Source organism: Limanda limanda, chromosome 5 (assembly GCF_963576545.1).
Source record: "Limanda limanda chromosome 5, fLimLim1.1, whole genome shotgun sequence".
Taxonomy (NCBI): domain Eukaryota; kingdom Metazoa; phylum Chordata; class Actinopteri; order Pleuronectiformes; family Pleuronectidae; genus Limanda; species Limanda limanda.
The window spans coordinates 14,510,532-14,529,490 of NC_083640.1; the positions used below are offsets into that span (position 1 = coordinate 14,510,532).

Sequence of the window (18,959 nt, forward strand, 5' to 3'; positions counted from 1 at the left end):
TGCTCCTGCTACCGCTGCTCCTCACAGAATGTAGGTAGAGAGCAGGGTTTATCAAAATCTCCTTGCCTGTCTATTTCTCCTCAGTGCAGTCTGGATGTGAATGGATGTGTTTCCACAGATTGACTAACACTGATGTTCATCACACCACAGGGCTGCTCGCTAATATGGTTGTGATATCTAATTTAGCATTCCAATAGAGCTTAAAAAAAAACAAAAACGTTATGAGTGTGTTGTCATTAAATAATGCTTCCCTCCTCCAACATCCCTTAAATCTGTGGAAAGGAATTATCTCCAGTCCAACATTATTCAGTTTTCTTTTAAAATATTGACTTTTTAGTTTTAGGTCTGGACAGAGGCAGCACTGAGGCCACATTTTTCCTCCGGTTTCCTAAAAGTGGAGTCGGTCAACTTCATTTCTCCATTTGAAGGTGCGGCTGTTGCCAGGTTGGAGTCTGTTGGTGCAGCACGAACAGAAAACAGAGTTCAGCAGTTTAACAACCGACAAAGGCCTTTTTGTGAGGCAGCGACCGAGCTCAGGAAAGGTGAAGGGGGTTTGCGACTTGAGGTGAGCAATTACAGTGGTGATGTGTTAATCTTGGCGACTGGCACCGTCTCAAGGTCGGACATGGAGCCGTGCACCACAGAGAGACTGTGGCTTTCTTATTCAGTGTTCTCCTTATCTGTTTTCTCAATCACTTTCACACTCCTATTTTCCACTATCTTCCTTTTCTCTATCTCTCTCTCTCTCTCTCACACACACACACACACACACACACACACACACACACATTTGCAGTCAAGCCTTGTGATAGTGTTTGGCACACACACATACACTCACACAAACACACACACACACACACACACGCACACACACGCACACACACACACACACACACACACACACACACACACACACACACACACACAAACACACACACTCACACACACAGCTGTGAGTCGGTCTGACAGGACGGAGGAGTTTGGGTCAGACTGAGGGGAGCCAGAGTTGATGCCACAACTGGGACCCTGACCGACCTCCAGCTGAATTGTGAATGTTGTGATAATCTGTGCTCTGGGACAAAGTCTGAGAAGGCGAGAGATGTTTTTCTACATCCAAGCTATGAATTATACTTATTTGAAAAATAAACCCATCGTAGTTTGATTCATGGGACAGAGCTTATTGTGCACTTAGGGTTACTTTCTGTGTCTTCTCTGAAATAAAAACTCAAAAATTGAAGTTGCATTTTTGCAGTTTTCCGGTTCATTTTCTCGATCATGTTATTGCAATTTGACTTTGCTGGGTGCTGGGTGAGTATTTCGGTTTACATTGGGGGATTTTTTAATTCAGTTTCAGATGAGTAATGCTGGTTTGAGACATATTTTCTTGCACCACAATAATTATATTAATGCACCTTATGAAGATATAATCATGATGTAATAATAAACTCACTTAATGACTCTGTGGTAATAATAAAGGTTAGAAAATACACTTGAGACAGCCTTGCATTTGCACAACCTTGCTCTCAGGCTAAGACACACACACACACACACAAACACACACACACACACACACACACACACACAGTCACACACACACACACACACACAGTCACACACAGTGAAACTTGGCAGAAACATGTGGTATGGGTCAAGAGGGAACCTATAAAATGTTGGTGCAGATCCAGATCAGGGGGCAGATCCAGGATGTTTTTTTCACTTTCTTTAACCTTGTTTTTTTTTTATATTTTTGTTGATTATTCAGAGAACAATTCCTGGTCTTAAAATAAAAAACATCAGGCATGTAAAGGATCAAGTGATTTTAAATGTGGTTTGATACAACAATGGTTTTGAAACAAATTGTCCAAAACAACTGGAGGCGACACAAACACACTGACCCACACACACACACACCTCATATTAGGCTTAGTTGGACTGAACAACATCCATGTCCTCAGCAGGGCATCTGTCTCTGTCTGAGAGCAAAGTATGAACAGCAGGTCTGAGTTCAAAAATCTGATTGGCTATTAATCACATGCTGCAGATTAAAATGAAAAACAAGTATTATATCAAGCCTTCACAAAACTACAGTTGTATAATCATTAGTTCCAAAGATACACAATATATTTTGTTGGCCTCGTTGTGTCCACTCTAAACTGAGTCATGTAACACACTTAAAATAAAAGCATGAATAGATGTATCAATGAAGGACTGGTTTTCAAGTTTGGATTCAGGGTTTTCCAATCTTCATCTTCATCTGCCTCCCTGTATTATCTTACCACCTGTCTAGGTGGTGATTATCTGGATGCGTCTTACAGAAGACGTCCAGAGTTGAGAATAATCCTCTTATAAGCTGAAAATCTGGCTGAGATGTGCATGCAGAAAGGCTGACCCACTCCTTGGATCTGTGTAACCGTAACATAGTCTTAAAGTTGATCCTCTTTTTGAAATCATCGTTTCTTTTGAGGAAAATGAAAAAAGAGTCATTGTGAAGTATAATAAATTAAGGTACAGCGATGTTGTTTTTTTATACACATGAATTAAAACAGAAATTGATGGCACTGGGTTGGAAACTACTGCTCTGCTTTGGAACGTCAGACACCATAAACCGTCTGAAACTCTCTGCAAGTCTTACACTGGAGCATTTCATGCCAAGCTATTTTTGTGGGAGCTCTAATGAGGATCTCAACGACATTTATTGATGGTGATATATCAAGAGCCAGAGCCATCCAACCTCCACAGAGCTCGCACTGCCCCACTGTTTTCTCACTGCCACGGCTAGCACAAGAATGCAAAGAGTAATTCCTGTCAGTTCTTCTGGCGATCTTCAAAGCCTGAGGCCATTGGATATGATCCGCAGCACGTCCCTGAGAGGTCGTCAGGAGGATGAGGAGATAAGCTCTGAAGGAATTCAAAGCCTTCTCGCTCCTCTGCCGGCCACCTCCTCATTACACAAAGCGCTTCATATCTGAGACACTTTCTAGTTCTTTTCTTTCATGATTCAAAGGGGCAAACCTCTGAGGCTGATGCTCCTCTTGATCACCATGGATTTCCAGCTCATGCAAAATACTGTGAGTTGTAGGATTGTTCAATAAATCAACAGCAGCAGAGAGAACAGCGTCCTCTCATTCTCCAGTGCACAGTTATGCATTTCAGTTGTTGGCCTCGCTCTCCGACGTCTGGTCACTTCTGCCTGGGGCAGCACTGGGCTCATGGGACAGCACAGCCACTGACAACAGTGGAATCAAATCTATATTATTTCGATTGGATCTGAACCCAATTACAAACGTTCATAAATATCAGTCCCCTAAAAATGCCTTTCAAGCAATGTGGAAAAAAAGTATTTTTGTAATCCTGCTAACTAACAAACAAATGCAGAAGGAAACAAATAAAATATAGTGTAGATATAATGTCCAAAGATTCCTGCACTGCACAGCAGAAAGACATGGAAACTCATATCGCCAGAAGTTTAATAAAGAGTTGAGTTGTAGTTTTTATCTTTCATTCACATTAATGGTATTGATCAATTTCGCTTGGTCTACCCTCAGCGGCTGTGAACTAAGTGCCATGTTCCCGTCACCATGACCAGAGGTCCATCATGCCCTGTGCCTTTTCATTTACTGTCATTCCGAGTGCTGAAATAGAAGCAGCATGAGTAATTACTGCCCTTCATCAATTGATATTAGCAGCTGATCAATATTAACGACCATAATGTTCTTCTACTTCAACACTTTACACTGAACAGTTCAATAAAGTGATCTACAGTACGCAGAGGTCATCGGAAACAATGAATGCGAGTGGTTCTGCTGAATTTACATAACCTCATTGAAATCATTCGAAGTCACGTTGTACATAAGACACTTGTAGAGCCGCAAATTAAGATTATTCCAGTTACTGATTAATCTGTCCACTATACTGTATGTTCCTGATTAATGGGTCTTTCATAAAATGTCAATATAATAATGAAACATCATCTTTATTTTTCTCTATGTGGTATCTTCAGGTGTCACAAACTTCAGGGAGCGGATCCAGGATTTTTCTATTTTTTCTCATGTTTAAAATAATAATAAGTGAAGCAGCAAATCATCACATTTGCAAAGCTGGAACTTGGTGTTTTTTACGCTTAACAATGACTGAAACAGTTTGTCAATATAATCATGAAAAGCAAAAGGCAAACACAAAGTAGCTGAAAAAGAAATATGCGAAGGCGAGAACCAAGACCTTGAGGTTCTGTCAGCACTAGAGGCACAGATAGACACAAACATCCAGAAAAGATCTTTCCAATAGAAATAAACGAGGGACGGAAACACATCTTGGGCTGTGCCTGTTGCCTCGGTCTGATTTACAGCTCTGGTGAAAAAATAAGCAGCAGGGCTCTAATGAAAGTCCAGAGACTTCACACTTTGGGGGGAAATGGTGGGAGCACTCGGACTGCGGGACACCAACCATGCACCTGGTTACAGACTAATGCATCTTCACTGCCCACTGAGCATGACTGAGTGCAGTGAACCTGAGAGGCACCTGAACATCTGTCACACAACATCATGCAAACATCCCAGGTCAGATGGACCTCTCAGTTAATAGACAGAGGAGGAGGGCTGGGAGATTATGGTCCGAAATGTTTAATGTCAGTCGATATCGATATATAACGATAAAGGTAATTATTTCTTTATAGATATCTTAAACTTTAGTTGTTTTGCTATTAATGGACATTTTATTAAGATAACTATTGATATTGTTTTACTGACCAGGCCTAAGATAGAATGATAAAATAGAAAGAGGCTGATACCTCTACTTTACTCAGGTTTTTAATAAGACTCAGTCCAGTCAACATATGGCCTTTAAACAGCCCACTAAACTGAAAACTGGATTTGCATCAGTGCTCATTTCGGTGCAGCTCTACCCTCATGCACCAAACACACACTTATGCTATATTAGAGACATCTGTACACATCATGTCACAACACTGAGCTGCTACAGTGAGCACAGGTTCTCTCATGTGGGAAGTCTTCCTCTTACCTTGAACGTGAGGCTTCCAGGGGGCGCTGGGATGTTCCCAGGACGGAACCCGGCTCGGGATGGTTCCCAGTGTGTCCGTCGAGGCTCACGCGTGAGGTTCATTCTCCACCATCATCCAAAACCAATACGAGCAGCGGCGGCAGCAGAGAGGTTTTCACTGTGTTCCCATCCGACCAGCGCTAGTTGATCAATCCCATTAGGCGCTCGATAGCACTGTGGCTGCTGCAGCGCACATGAAGGAGGAGGAGGAGGAGGAGGAGGAGGGATGGAAATGGCCCCGGTGTGTTCTCCAGTTTACAGCAGACAGTCCTCTCTCCTCTTCCTCTTCCTCTTCTTCTTTCCCTCGCTCCACTCATTTGCTCGGGTCCGTGCGTGGCTCTGCTGCAAGCGGGGTGTGTATGTGCATGTGCATGTGTGTGTGTGTGTGGGGGGGGTGGGTGTGTGTGCGCGCGGGGTCGACCTATCTGTTCCCGTCGCCCGTCCGATGTTAAGGAGAGGCAGCGCCGCACCGTGCGCCCTGCAAGCTCTCCCACACACACACACAAGCACACACACACGCACACAGACACACTCACACACACACTCACACACACGGACCAACAGCACTGCCTGCTGTACTTAAAGAGACACCGCAGCCCGGGCGCAGTGTCCTCCGCGCTCCGCTGCTCTCCGGAGAGGTTTGGCACGGGGACGCGCTCCCTGCGGACACTTTGCTTTCTGTGTGAGGAAATCAGACGGGATCAGATGCAGAGTCACACATTCACTTCTGCTGTGTTCACTGACAGACATGTGCATAGGCTTATATCCCTTTAAAACCGCGGTATATGTAGAGGCTATTGATTTGAAATGGAAAAGTTGAACCAATATGAAATGGTTCCATCGTCACTGCAGTGGTGTCACTGATTACACAATGGGAAATGGTGGTATAAAAACAAACAGCCAAAGCAATAACAGTGACATCAATAATTATAGCAGGTCCCACAGGGTTAGTTCTGACTGGGCCCTGGTTAATTATACTGTGTGGGAAATTGTATGGAGCAAATAGATGCTGACAGCCTGCAGCACTTACATCTAATGAAGCCCCCTGCCATACCAAGCAGAGACTCAACCAACCAAGTACGATAGCCATGCAGAGACTTATGTGTGTTTTTGTAGTTTTATATGTGTCAAAAAAAAATCACAAACCTAACTGTCAATCATTAAACCAACTTTTTCAGGCATTTTTTGTTAAGCAGTTGAGGATTTATTATGCACATTATTTAGTAAGAGTGACAATAGGTGTGTGACTGTTTTATTTTGAAATGTAGGATTGTTGTTAATATAATCATGTCACAAACACAACAGTAATATAACACTGGGCTCAACCAACTCAGTGGTAGTTAGAGTTTGTCTTTCTGCTTGTGTGTGTGTGTGTGTGTGTGTACTTTTTGTTGTTGTCATGATTTAGTCATGGTTAAGGATAAGGTTTTGGTTCGGCCGTCCACAATGGAAGTCAGAGCAGAGTCAGCTGTGTCCATTACAGGGTGAACACAAGAGCCATGAGAAAACAGCCCAGAAGTAAATGGACAAAAACTCAACCTGCAGTGCTGCATCTTTTTCACATTACCGTCACATTGTGATTTACACCGAGAGGGAGTTTTTCCCGCCTGTCTTGCGTTCAGATTTTAATCCTGACTTCCGTTTTCGCTCCACCCCTCTCATGCCACCTCCAGATGTTCAGCTGCTGTGCACGCAGGATTTCCTGCACCGGATCTGGGTGATCATCCATTCTGTTTAACCGCAAATCTCTTTGTGTGTAAACTGTGCTCTTCAATCGGTTTTATCATCCCTGACAGTTAAGTTACGGCTATTGAATCAATGGCTAAGAGCAACTGAATTAGACAGATCTTTAAAGGCCATGTACACAAATAGACACATGCAAGCAGGGGGCCCGTATGCACAGACAGAGAGTACACAGGGAGTTGAGAGTCTCTCATCCACCTGGCTGCCGTGTTTCAGAACGTCTAACTAAAAGATTAAATGTGAATGAGAGGGTGTTGTGGGTTCGTCTCACCTGAGAGGTGAGTCATACCCTCAGCTCTGAATAAGCCACTCAGTTCATCAGTTACAGGCTTAACTCCTGTCTGTCCTTAAGGGATGTTGTGCTGACACCAGGGAGATGACTCTGCATATTTCAGCGGCATCAATTCATGGCTTGGTTGCTGTCTGTGCTGTCGCCTACAATTACTCTCCTCTACATGGTGACTCAGCGTCGGACTCCAACTTGAGAGGGCCACTCTCGAAATCGCCAGTGTGCTGCGGTGGTATTACTCATGCTGAATCAGGCCGACAGGATGGGACAGCAGCCAAACAACAGAATCCTGAAACTCACTGCCAGATGTTTGACCAATGAGTTTGTTTTAGTTGAATTGAGGCAAATACATATCTCCTAATTAAGACAAAAATCTTTTTTAATGATACACCCACCTTCATTCATTGATAGAGGTCAGATATGTTAATCATGGGGTGCAAGAAATAAGACTCCAGGCAAACGGTTCATTGTGTAAAATCGCTGCTCTCTTATATGGTGGCGCTGTGAGGAGGGAAAATAATGTTCCTCTATTTTCAGATTGTGATCAGTTAAATTGTTCTGATGGTCCTGCTTTATGTTAGGATCCAAAAACCTGTGAGCACAGACATCTCCCAGTCCAGCAAACAAGTCAGGCATGCAAGTGGAACTGTGCTGTTGGATCTTTGCCTGGTTCACTGGAAATATAATCATTCACTACAGTAACAAGCACAAAAGTACAAACAGCATGTATTGTGTCTCGAGCAGGAGAACAAAGTCTGTCAAGGAGAGTTTTGTGAGGAGGCCAATATCTTTCTTCATGCTGTAAAGTAAACAGAGCCTCATGACAAAAAAAGTATTCAAAACTTTAATTTGTGAGTTTTTATGAGAAACAGAAACCTCATCCTAATGTCAGAAATCATTTGCCTCATTGCCTCCGGCTGTTTTTCAGATTCTAGTTTGTTATCGAAAACTCTCAAAATGCCGTTATCTTTCAGAACACTAGCAGTTGTGTCTCTTTTCATTTCCAACCTTTATTCATCGTCATGATATCAAAAACGGGAAAAAGTCCACATGCATCATCTTACAACAGGAACAAAGCCTATAAATGTCATGAGCTACACATAAATAAATAAATATCTTTCTGTGGATGGTGTTTACATTTGAATGTAGAACCTCAGGTGTGTGTTTGTGTGTGTTTGTGTGTGTGTGTGTGTGTGTGTGTGTTTGTGTGTGTGTGTGTGTGTGTGTGTGTGTGTGTGTGTTTGTGTGTGTGTGTGTGTGTGTGTGTGTGTGTGTGTGTTTGTGTGTGTTTGTGTGTGTGTGTGTGTGTGTGTGTGTGTGTGTGTTAGTCCAGCTTTTATCCAACCAGAAGTTGGAAGGAGTATGTGACTTCAATAATTCAAATACTTAAAAAAGATGCGTATTGCAGTAATTTTCTTTCAGTCAATGGATGAATTGATTAACTAATTATCAGCTCATTTAAATTTGCCTTTGGCTCAAACACATTTCTGTTAATTGCTGTTGGGAGGATCTAAATGTTATGACCTCGTCCAAGTAGATTATGTTCTCGTCTGTGTATGTTCGTTAGCAGGTTAATGCAAAACTACTCAACCAATTTCTATGAGATTTCGTGGAATGGTGGGGCGTGACCCCAAAAAGATTCCATAAAGTCTATCATTGTGTGAAATTTGGTGTATATCCAAATTAAAATCTGTATCTAGTCAATTTAAATGTGGTTTCACAAGGGGACTGTTGGGCCTTGGTATGAAGCTAGACAATATATAGACTACGGCACTCACCAGCTAACTCTAGACCTGTATCAATACTGTCTGAGGGGATGTTTGCAACAAACATAATTGATTCACTTTTCCTTTGCTCATTTTATACTGGGATATTGCTGATTCTGCTTGTTCCTCGCGTCAATCAGCCGATAATCACGTGTCATGTTTAACGATGTCCATAGTGATTTATTATTTGCCAGCCAGCCACTGTCCTGTGGGACAAATCAGTGCCCGTCAATGGGATCGTCAAGGGAAACCTCCCCCTGTCTGACACGTTCAAGACGGACTTTGCTTTACTGCGTTTGAGTTGCTCTTTGTGGCAGTAATCATTTTCTAACTGATGAGATTTTTTTTACAATTCCTTTCTGGAATAGTTCTCATTGATTTGACACACGAATAACCCGATCAATACTTGTAGTTGCTGTGCACTCTGTTTGACCTTTAAACGGATAAACACTCGCTTCCCACTCCTCAGGCAGCTCTTTGGCTTCAGCTCCAACTACATACATGTTTTTTTAACAGCTTTATATTATGATCAAATCTTTTCTTTTAATGTAACATACACCTTATTTTACCCTGGGTATTCGTGACATTTTTTGTGGTACATGCTCCAACTGTTCTCCTGATCTTAAAGCAACATTATGTCATCAACCACTCAATGACTTATTCAAGATCAAATGTTGCTGCTGTTGATGCACACAAATGCTCTCTAAGATGCTTAATGTATTGTTTCCAGTTCAGGCAACTCAGCTAAAGAAATAGCTCAAAAGTTTCACACATGCACATCCTCTGGTTTCTTATCTCCTTCATGTATAGCTCTATATAGTCAGGCTGTAACCTACAAAAACCAGGGAATGCCATGCAGGGAGTTGAGGAGCCGTTTGCATGATCACTTTATCCATCTGCACTACCACATTGCCAAGTGCTGATAGCGACAGTCTGGATTAAGTGCTGTCACTGAGTGGAGATCGTACATCAAGTCCCAGTGACAGACAGTGTCACTTACCTTCTGTCAGACTGTGGCGCTGAGTGGGTCGTGGTTGTGTTTTTAAGCTGCCAGTGGCTCCATTTATACAAACTAAAGTCATTGTGTTGGTTGCATTAGGCTTTGATCTTATTTATGTGAGTGTGACTGTTCAGAGGGACGTGCACTGTCTTCACATAAGCAGTGCTGTGAAAAACCTGAGGTCACACACCACATGGCAGCTGCATGACATTTTAGGGTGAGGTATGACAAATGGAAATGTCCTGAGATATAATTAATGCAGTAGACGAGGGTGTAAAATAAAACAGGTTGTGGCCGAGAAGGTTGAGGAGGTGAAGCATGATTTACTGAAATAGCAACTGTCATCTGTTGAGCCTAGTGATGGCGGCTGGCTTTAATATTTCAATGGCCTCTTCAGAAACCACCCCAAAAACACATCCTGTGTTATTTAAATTGCACCATGAACTAATTAGAAATATGAATTTACGATAAGATTATCCCAAACATTCAGCTCAAACACACACACACACACATACACACACACACACACACACACACAAACACATACATCTCAATGACTTCAGAGAACTTTTGACATTCATTTTCTAGAGATTAACTCCAACCTTAGCCATAGTTATACTATTTCCCTAACCCTTACCTTAACCCTCAAGTAACCTAAACCTAACCTTAACTGAATCTTAAAATTCAACAGTTTATGTTATGGGGACTTTGTTTTTTGTCCCGATAGGGAGAACAAGTCCCCAAAGTGTGATGAGTACCCACATGAAGAGTAATACCTGGAGCACACACACACTCACAGAATTGTTCTGCTTGTGGGACCGAGGCTATGAAATCTACCACACGCTGCAATTGCTCTGCAGCAAGTGGCTCAAAAATGCTGCCGCAGCAGGATAGTGTGAATGGGGACCTACATCTTTCAGTCACCATGAAAAAATAATGATTCGTTCACTGAGTTTCATTTGATCCTTTTGACTCTGCTGCCTGTCGCATCTCATTAGACAAATCTGACACAGTTTGGGATGTTTTGGTCAGTAACCTAATTTTCATGGCTGCTGTGCTATCAGAGTCACACATGTGCCTCGGCTTAAACCCAGTCACACTCTTGATGCATATAAGCATCTATATTCAGCACATTTGTTTGATCTATGGCTCCAATTTCACTTTACTGCACTTTATCATGGGAATGGAATGCAGACGTTGAGAAGAGTCGAGCCATCCCTACCTGCCAGAAAAATATGACATTATCCTGTTTAAAATACTTTGGGGGACACTTGCAGACATTTAGAAATAACTAAAATATGACAACTTCAAGTGGCTTTGCTGCACTTCCTCATTTTTATCTCTCCTAACTGCCTGAAAGCTCCACCACGTCTCTTGTGCCTGCACTTAGACCTAGTGTATTTGAAAAAGTATATTGTAAAGGCCAGACTGTCTAGATATGAAGATGCTTTCATCTGAAAAGAGGAAACTTGGCTGCTTGGAATAAGCAAAGGCTATTTCTATGTACAAATGTTTTGTTTGTTTATAATTCCAGAGTAAAGACTTGTTCTGTATTCTTACTTTAAGGGTATGTGGTCTGGTTTCGCTCCTTAAAAACAAGCAAATCAAATTTTTAGCACATAAATGCTAAAAGATTACTTTAAGAGGTAATTGGATTATTTTTGCAATGATAAGCCTTAACTGGATTCCTTGACATAACTATTTTTCATTTTATCTCAACGTTGTATGTGCTTTGATGAGGCAGACAGTCTGACATATAATTTCAAGAAATCGACTCCTTGCTCTGGCAGCCAAATTTGTTCTGAATAACAGCCTGCTCATATCTCAACAGTTTGGCCTTAAATTACACAGTGTCTGACTGCTGCCTTGTATTATTAATGGCTGCAGCGTGGATGGAGCTGAGTGACAATAACGATGTAGAGAATATTAGAGTTTGTGTCTGCTCGGTTTTTCTGAAATAACGAGACAGCCTATCCTCAACATCCCCAAACAAGCTCTTATTAAGCACAGAGAGCATTGAAGCAAACATGTCCCAGGTTTGGAGTGAGGAGACATTAGTAAATACTTGTGTCATTAATTAATATAGAGAGCTGCTAGCAGGATTTTGAACTGTCTTGTTTATTTCTGAAAACAGAGCAGATTTTTCACCTATTCGCTGTGGTTCATCTCTTTAAGAAATTATAGAGCCAGAAAAGTGACTGACTGCATCAGATATTATTGCAGCTTTTTAGTATATGGCTTATATTCGTTTGGATTCCCACACTTTAAGTTACACATCAGAGTCAGTTTCTACTTTCTACATTTCTTTTGGGGATAGTAGGTCAAATTTAGCGACCCTCTTCCTGAGTAAAGTAAGGCTATAGTGCCAAATCCACTTTGCCACATTATCACATTATCACTGAGTGGGAAAAATAATGAGGTTACGAGATTTTAATTACTTCATACTTTGTGAAAACTAATTACAATGATGCTTCCTGATCCAGCACCAATATGTCAAATTTAACACATTTGTCATTTCCCGCAGATCTACAGCGCATTAACCTACTGTACTCACTGAAGTGTGTGATTTTGAACACAATGCAACAAAAACTCATTCTGGTTAAATGGGAGTTTGTGTCTCTTCAGGAAATTCCCGCTTGACTACTGATCTATACCCACAACACCTTGCCACACCTTTACTGTTAGGGTTTTGAACTGTTTGGCTTTTTTCTGGTGCACGTTATGGTTATGGGTATGCACCTATTCCTCCACACTGCTGGTCCTCATCCACTCACTCACCTGCAGTGTATGAGGACCACATCACTACGTCTCTGCCCGAACGTCAACTTACCTTGTTTTATTTTAGCATCAGCCAACTCGACTTGTATGTATATGCTATTGGACAAAGTCAGTATTTTTGCTTGCCCTAACCCTGGTCTGTCTTACCTGCACACTTTGTTCTGTCGTTCACGCTCCCTCAGGTCCCTCAGCCACACTGTCCCCGAGATCCTACCTGGACAAACACTCGGGTCTGCTCCCCTGCAACAGAACACACGGCCCCAGCGGAGTCCCTTTGAACATACCCACTCTTAGATTTGTAGTTGGTCACTTTGTTCCCTTTTCACTGTCACCTTTGTTTTTGTTTATGACCTCATGTTCTTTTACTGTGTTCAGCAAATAGTCTCATTTTGTGAATTCTAACATTTACTGATTATTACACCTCACTAAAATCATTCACCCCCCACCCACATAGCTTGGCATCACCAAACCAATTATCATTTGCAAATCTGCAAGAGCAATTAACCATCGCTGCATGTTCTGGTTTTCGTCACCCACATTCAGACTTGTCCAAAGTAAACTCATTGCAATACACACGACACGCAATGACCATGGTGTAATTGCAAACTTTTAATTTACCACATAAATTTTAGAAATTGCTTGTACTTACTGGTAAGTGTTTTTGTTCTGAACATTCACTCTTGAACATAAAGAACATAGTTTTTGTAGGAGCTGTCAAATGGCAGCTCAGTTTTGTCGCCATCATCCATTCTGAGCATACCCAGGAGAGTTGACCCACTTCATGGTGCAATTTGTCTCAGTGACAACTTCTATCACTTCTGTCTCTTTCTGCCATTGTCACCTTAAATAAGTTCAGACGACCTCAAAGAGGAAGTAGCCTTATTTTTTCCATCCAAACACTGACGCTGTTTTAAATCGCTAATGATCGACAGGAAGCAACTTTGTTTTTTACACAGTTCATGCCACATCCTGGCCTACACCGATTCTGAATGCAGTGACTGCAACTTGAGAACAGGATTTGTAATCATGCTCTTAAAGGTTGTATATGAGAAATGAATAAGCTTTTCTCTGTGTAAAGATGATATTAAGATGGTGTCCTGACTCACACTCCCTCTATGTGTGTTGTGATTCCAGTTTCTCAGTTCTTTGCTGTGGTGGTTGTGGTGGCAGGTCCAGGAGCGAGCATGTTAATGCTTATGAGCCTCTCACAGAAACCTTCACCATGTTCATAAAGCGAGGTTTCTGAGACCATTCAAACACTGTAAACACACCCGTCAACCTTGGTTAAACACAACGCAACACAGCTACTTCTTATCTCTACACAGTCTATGCCTTACACATATGCTTACGACGCTAACCATGCTAGCTGCCATGCATCATATGCGGTGGCTCAGACGCACGCTGACAGGAGCTCAAACTCATGAATCACATGTGACAGATCCGTTTCATGGCTCTGCAGCCATCACCTGATTGTTGTTTTTGCTGTTGCTTCTCCTTTCAGAGGAATTCACCTACACTTCTGGTTGTGTATAATTGGGCTGTTTTACTTTGCTTCGCAATGTCAATAGACTTTTTGAGCGACACCGTGCTGAGAACATGAAGGACACACAGTATAAACTAATGTTATATTGAGATAAACTAGACTCAATGTTAATCTGAGGGGTTTCAGTAACAAATGACCCCTTCAATAATCGCACCCTAGCTGCATTTACTTTTTGTGTTACCCTGATTTCAGAGTTGTGTAAAAGCCCAAGACATCTGCATGGGGACCTAACTCTGCTGTGCAAGGATCAGCAATTGATTCCACAATTAGAGATTACAAGTAGCAGATGACAGTTCACAGTGAGTGGAGGAGGCAGAGCTAAAACAAATGAGTGCCGTCATTGGTGAGATTAGGTGTTAATGCGTATCACAAGTCATGATCTCCATTAAATAAATCAGAAGATAATCTCAGTTACGAGCTGTCCACTAATACCAATATACCTAATCCAGCAGCTGTAGGCAAATTGATGTGAGTAATACAAATTAATTTAATAAGGACGGCAGTTTTCCTGCACTTCTTTCAATTTCTATCAAAGTAAATCACAATAAAGAAGTTAATAACAGTCGGAAAGCAAAGGGAACATATTTGGGGAAATTGTAGGTGGAAAAGAACAAGACAAGATTGAACTTGTGTTTTGCAAAAACCCATTTAAATTGGAGAGAGGCACATGCAATGAATTGAAGAGGGGTGCAAATGTAGAAACAGCACACAGAAGCTTTATCAACCCCAGGGTCATATTCAATTTCCAGCAGCTTTATGAACGCAGAGCAGACATATTGAAATTTCTGTGCAATCTCATTAGATTAGCATGACACGTCCTGCCTCCAGAGAGATAAAAGATTCATCCATAGAAAAAAGATTATTCATTGTGGTGATATACAAAAAACATAACTGACATTTTAGGCTATGAAAGACAGAATTCCCTCATATGCATAACTTCTTCTATGACATACAGTATATCTCAGCCTTACTAGCTCTTTTGAATGGGTGGAAGGTCTTGTTAACCAGAATGCACAAAGCAAGACAATCATTATTTTGAAAACTATCAATTCTGAGCTATTACACCATCCATGTTGTATGAGATTTGCAGCACATGACCCCAAACTCTGTCACATTTAGCCTTGAGCTCAATCACAAGACAATTTCCCCATACAAGTGAATGAGGGAATGATCTGCAGGGTATTGGACCCACTGTTCTCTGTCTACCCTGAAACTTCATGAACCCAAATAGATTAAACTAAACACTATACCATTATCAGCAGAACAGTTTCCAAAATACTTACAAATATATATAAACACATTTAAAATCATCATCATTTAGGCGGTGGCAATGATTTACATTTTGGTTAGCCATTAACTTAAATCTGGTCACAATGAGGAATCCTTTGCACAGTGAAAATAGATTCCAGGGGAGAAGCGAGATGTGGCATGGTCACTGTTTCTTGAAAAGAAAAGTGACTCGCCACAAGCGTGTAACAGCATTTCTTATCTGAGAGAAAGGCCTTCGCATGCCGTGAGCTGTGGCCTCATTGCCAGCAGGAGGTGAGCTCTATTTAGGGAAGGACCTGTTATGTATGCACATCCCAAACGGAGAAAGCTCCCACCCCAAAAAAATCCTCATTAAACAAAGACAACTGTGCAGCAGGGACACGATGCAGCATCTAAACCAAGCTCGTATCTGCATATGAATATTTGGCAAGATAAACTCATTAGCATTTTAAGAGGTTGAAATGGAAAATAAATAAGTATGCTTATTCAAATATACTGGACATATAAGGTATGAATTGAATATAAAGGCAACCATGGCAAAGCTCTGAAAAGGATGAGGTTGAAAACCAGTGCAAATCAAGGCAGCAGCAGTTTACATCCTCCTCCTATGAAATGTAAATTCAAACCTTTGAACCTTTTGTTGTTCATGTTTTTCCTCTCGTGACTACACAGCCTCTCTATACGGGTTACTGCCACCACACACTGCCCAGATGTATCAGCTCTGCATGGAGACTGCAGCAAATACACATGAAGTAAACCACAGCAGAGAGCAAAGTAATAATGAGCCGTGCAGATGCAGAGAAGTGTGTCTGCAAAGTGAAAACCTGCCTGATGCCAGTCAGCAGCCACGGGAGGTGTGATCTGAAACCACTTCCACTGAGGTCACAGGAAAAGGGTTTACTGTATTTATAGAGCTAAATGCACTGCTGCAGTGCAAAGTATATCTTTACATTTTCTATCTTAGTGATTATTGTACACTTAAGAAGTTGGATTTTGAACATGAATTTTATTTATTTACAATTTAAACTAATAAAATGCGAAATAGTGAAAAATAACATTAATAACTGTGATATGTTGGATATCTTGGAAAACAGTGTTAATTTATCTGATTATTGACCGATAATATTTTTTACCTTGCTTCCTTTCAGACCTCTAAATCCACTTTCCAAGGAAATTATTTGGGCCGCATTTGAAAAGTCAAAAAAGTCTCCTTTCCTCATCACTTTTCCTTGACCTTGATGGAAAAGGTCATGAGGACAAGGAAAGGTGTGAATTTACAGACTTGAGAAAAGACATTGCTGGCGTTATTATCTCTTTTCCTTAGCAATAAGGTATATTTAACCCCAGTAAGGTCTATTACAAACCTCCCTTCCTTCTCCTCTGCTCCCGTTAGAGCTCCCCCAGCTGGTCTGACCACAGAATAATTGGTAACAGTGTCATACCTGTAAACTCAGCTCAGTTGCCCCATACAGAGCTAGAAAAGCAAAAGTTAAAGCTCAGTTCTGGTTTAAGCTCAAATCTTAATAGAGAGCAACAGTTACACTACAAAATTAAATCAGGTCCTGTCAAGCAACCAACCACTTGTTTTAAAAATGATGTCATTCACATACCTTAGAACAATGTCATTGACATTTATGTCCAAAATTCTTAAAAATGTGTTTCCTCTTGACTCCTTCTACAGGTGTTGTACGATGCTGTACATAAAAGCAACTGGACTCACTAAGATGTCACATCTCTCATCCAAAGGGCTTCCTCATTTAAAAGAAGAACTGAGCTGAAGAAACCTCTTGAACGTTCATGTCATCAACCTTGATCTCTGCTTTCCTCGTCGGTTCAAAGAAGAACTATCATTAATTCCACTCGTTAAAACCTGCAGAAAACCTTTTCCTTTTTTAGGCACAGTAAAATAGATTCAGATGTTGGAGGACGATAAAACTGAACAGCTGGAGTTTGGACCTGAAGAACTAAGGATTCAGTATAGTAACATAACTCTAGTTTCTCAGGGCCAGAAACACTGGAGTAAACAGCTATATATGCCAAGTCAGAAATGTTTTGAGGATTAGATTAAGATTTTGTAAGTTTTATCGCTAGCCATCTTGACTACAGCTCTTGTTTGTTGTTTACTACCCTTTGCTCCGGCATAGCTGGAAGCTGTGTTGTTTGTGTCCCTGTCTGTGTGCAGAGCGGATCAATTAAAGGTCAAGTTCAATAACAATATTGCCTGAAAAACAATTTTCTAAAGATCTGTACCAATAATAGGGAGACAACATCAAGCTTAATTCATTCAGAAAAAGATTCCACATTATAAAGTATCATATGATAAGTGATGTCATTAACAAGTCAAAGAAAAGGGACCTCATAGCTGCTGTGGATTCCTCAGATGAAAAAGGGATGCCGTCCCAGATCATCACACTGAAGTGGAGTGGTCAACGATGAGGTACAACTCTTCACCATGGACGTGGTGCTTGTTATAACTCCACACAGACTCCACAACCAAGACCAGAAGCAGAATGTAATCAACCTTGATCTCTGCTTTCTTCACTTAATCATCTCTGCACACGAACACACACATATGCAGGCACGGTCAAATGAAAACAGATGGGATCTTTCGACCGTCACACGGAAAAAAAAAGAGAGCGGAACAACAGAGAAGAGAAGTAAAAAGAAACTGTAAATGGTCAGAAGGGAGTGAAATTTCAAGTTTCTTCCCGGGCAGTGTGCCAGTTTTTCATCTCCTGTTTTTGGCACAGTTATTACAGAGTGTGAAGCAGAGATGGTCAGACGCCCCAGTAGATTTCCTGCCCCGCTGCACAATTCACTCCTTCTCAAGAAATGTCAGACAGGATCAGAAACAGCTCCGCATCAGCTGCAGGTTTAACTCTTTGCCTGCACGCAACAGATAAATGGCTTCACACCCCCACACCATGCCAGGAGTTAGACAGTGGCCCATCTCCCCCTTCATTGGCCAGCCGGGCTCACTGTTTTCCCTCTGCCATAGTAATTTACTGACCCCTGGGCTGCACTGTTTATGACTATTGATCAAACAGCAGTCCCAGTGCTAATTTAGTGCCAATGATACATTCTGTCATGAGGGGAAGCAGGAAGGGAGCATTGATTAACGTGCAGCTCTGCTCAGGGCGTTGCTGCAGCACTCTACAACAGGAGTCTAATTAACTTCCAAACCTCTTAAAGCACTGCGTTCATCCGTGCTCTCCTTCAGGACCAGTGACACCAGAAGATGTGGTTCAATTCCCAGTGGGGTCATCCATTCTGAAATTGATGCACTGTAGGCAGCTTCGATGAAATAATTAACATCTAATACATAATTTAAAAAATATGTTTGTCATTACAGTCACAGCAGCAAATCACACAAAGTGTGTGTTGCTTAAATGTTCTTCCTTTTAAAATATGTTGTCACCAAACTAATTAAAGAGCTGCACTGCAATTTAGAAAGCAGTTTTGCTTCTAATGGAGAGTGAAGCAGTTCAGTTATGCAAACATTTCACAATCTCCTCT

General features: G+C 41.4%; 1 protein-coding gene across 1 annotated transcript in view; it reads right to left on the reverse strand.

Moving 5' to 3' along the window:
* wscd2 (WSC domain containing 2) overlaps positions 1-5,178 on the reverse strand; it is a 35,467-nt gene extending 30,289 nt beyond the window's left edge. Inside the window, exon 1 of the mRNA XM_061071602.1 lies at positions 5,017-5,178. The gene's annotated coding sequence lies outside the window, so the exon portion shown is untranslated. The remainder of the gene's footprint in view (positions 1-5,016) is intronic.
* Positions 5,179-18,959: the final 13,781 nt, after the last annotated feature.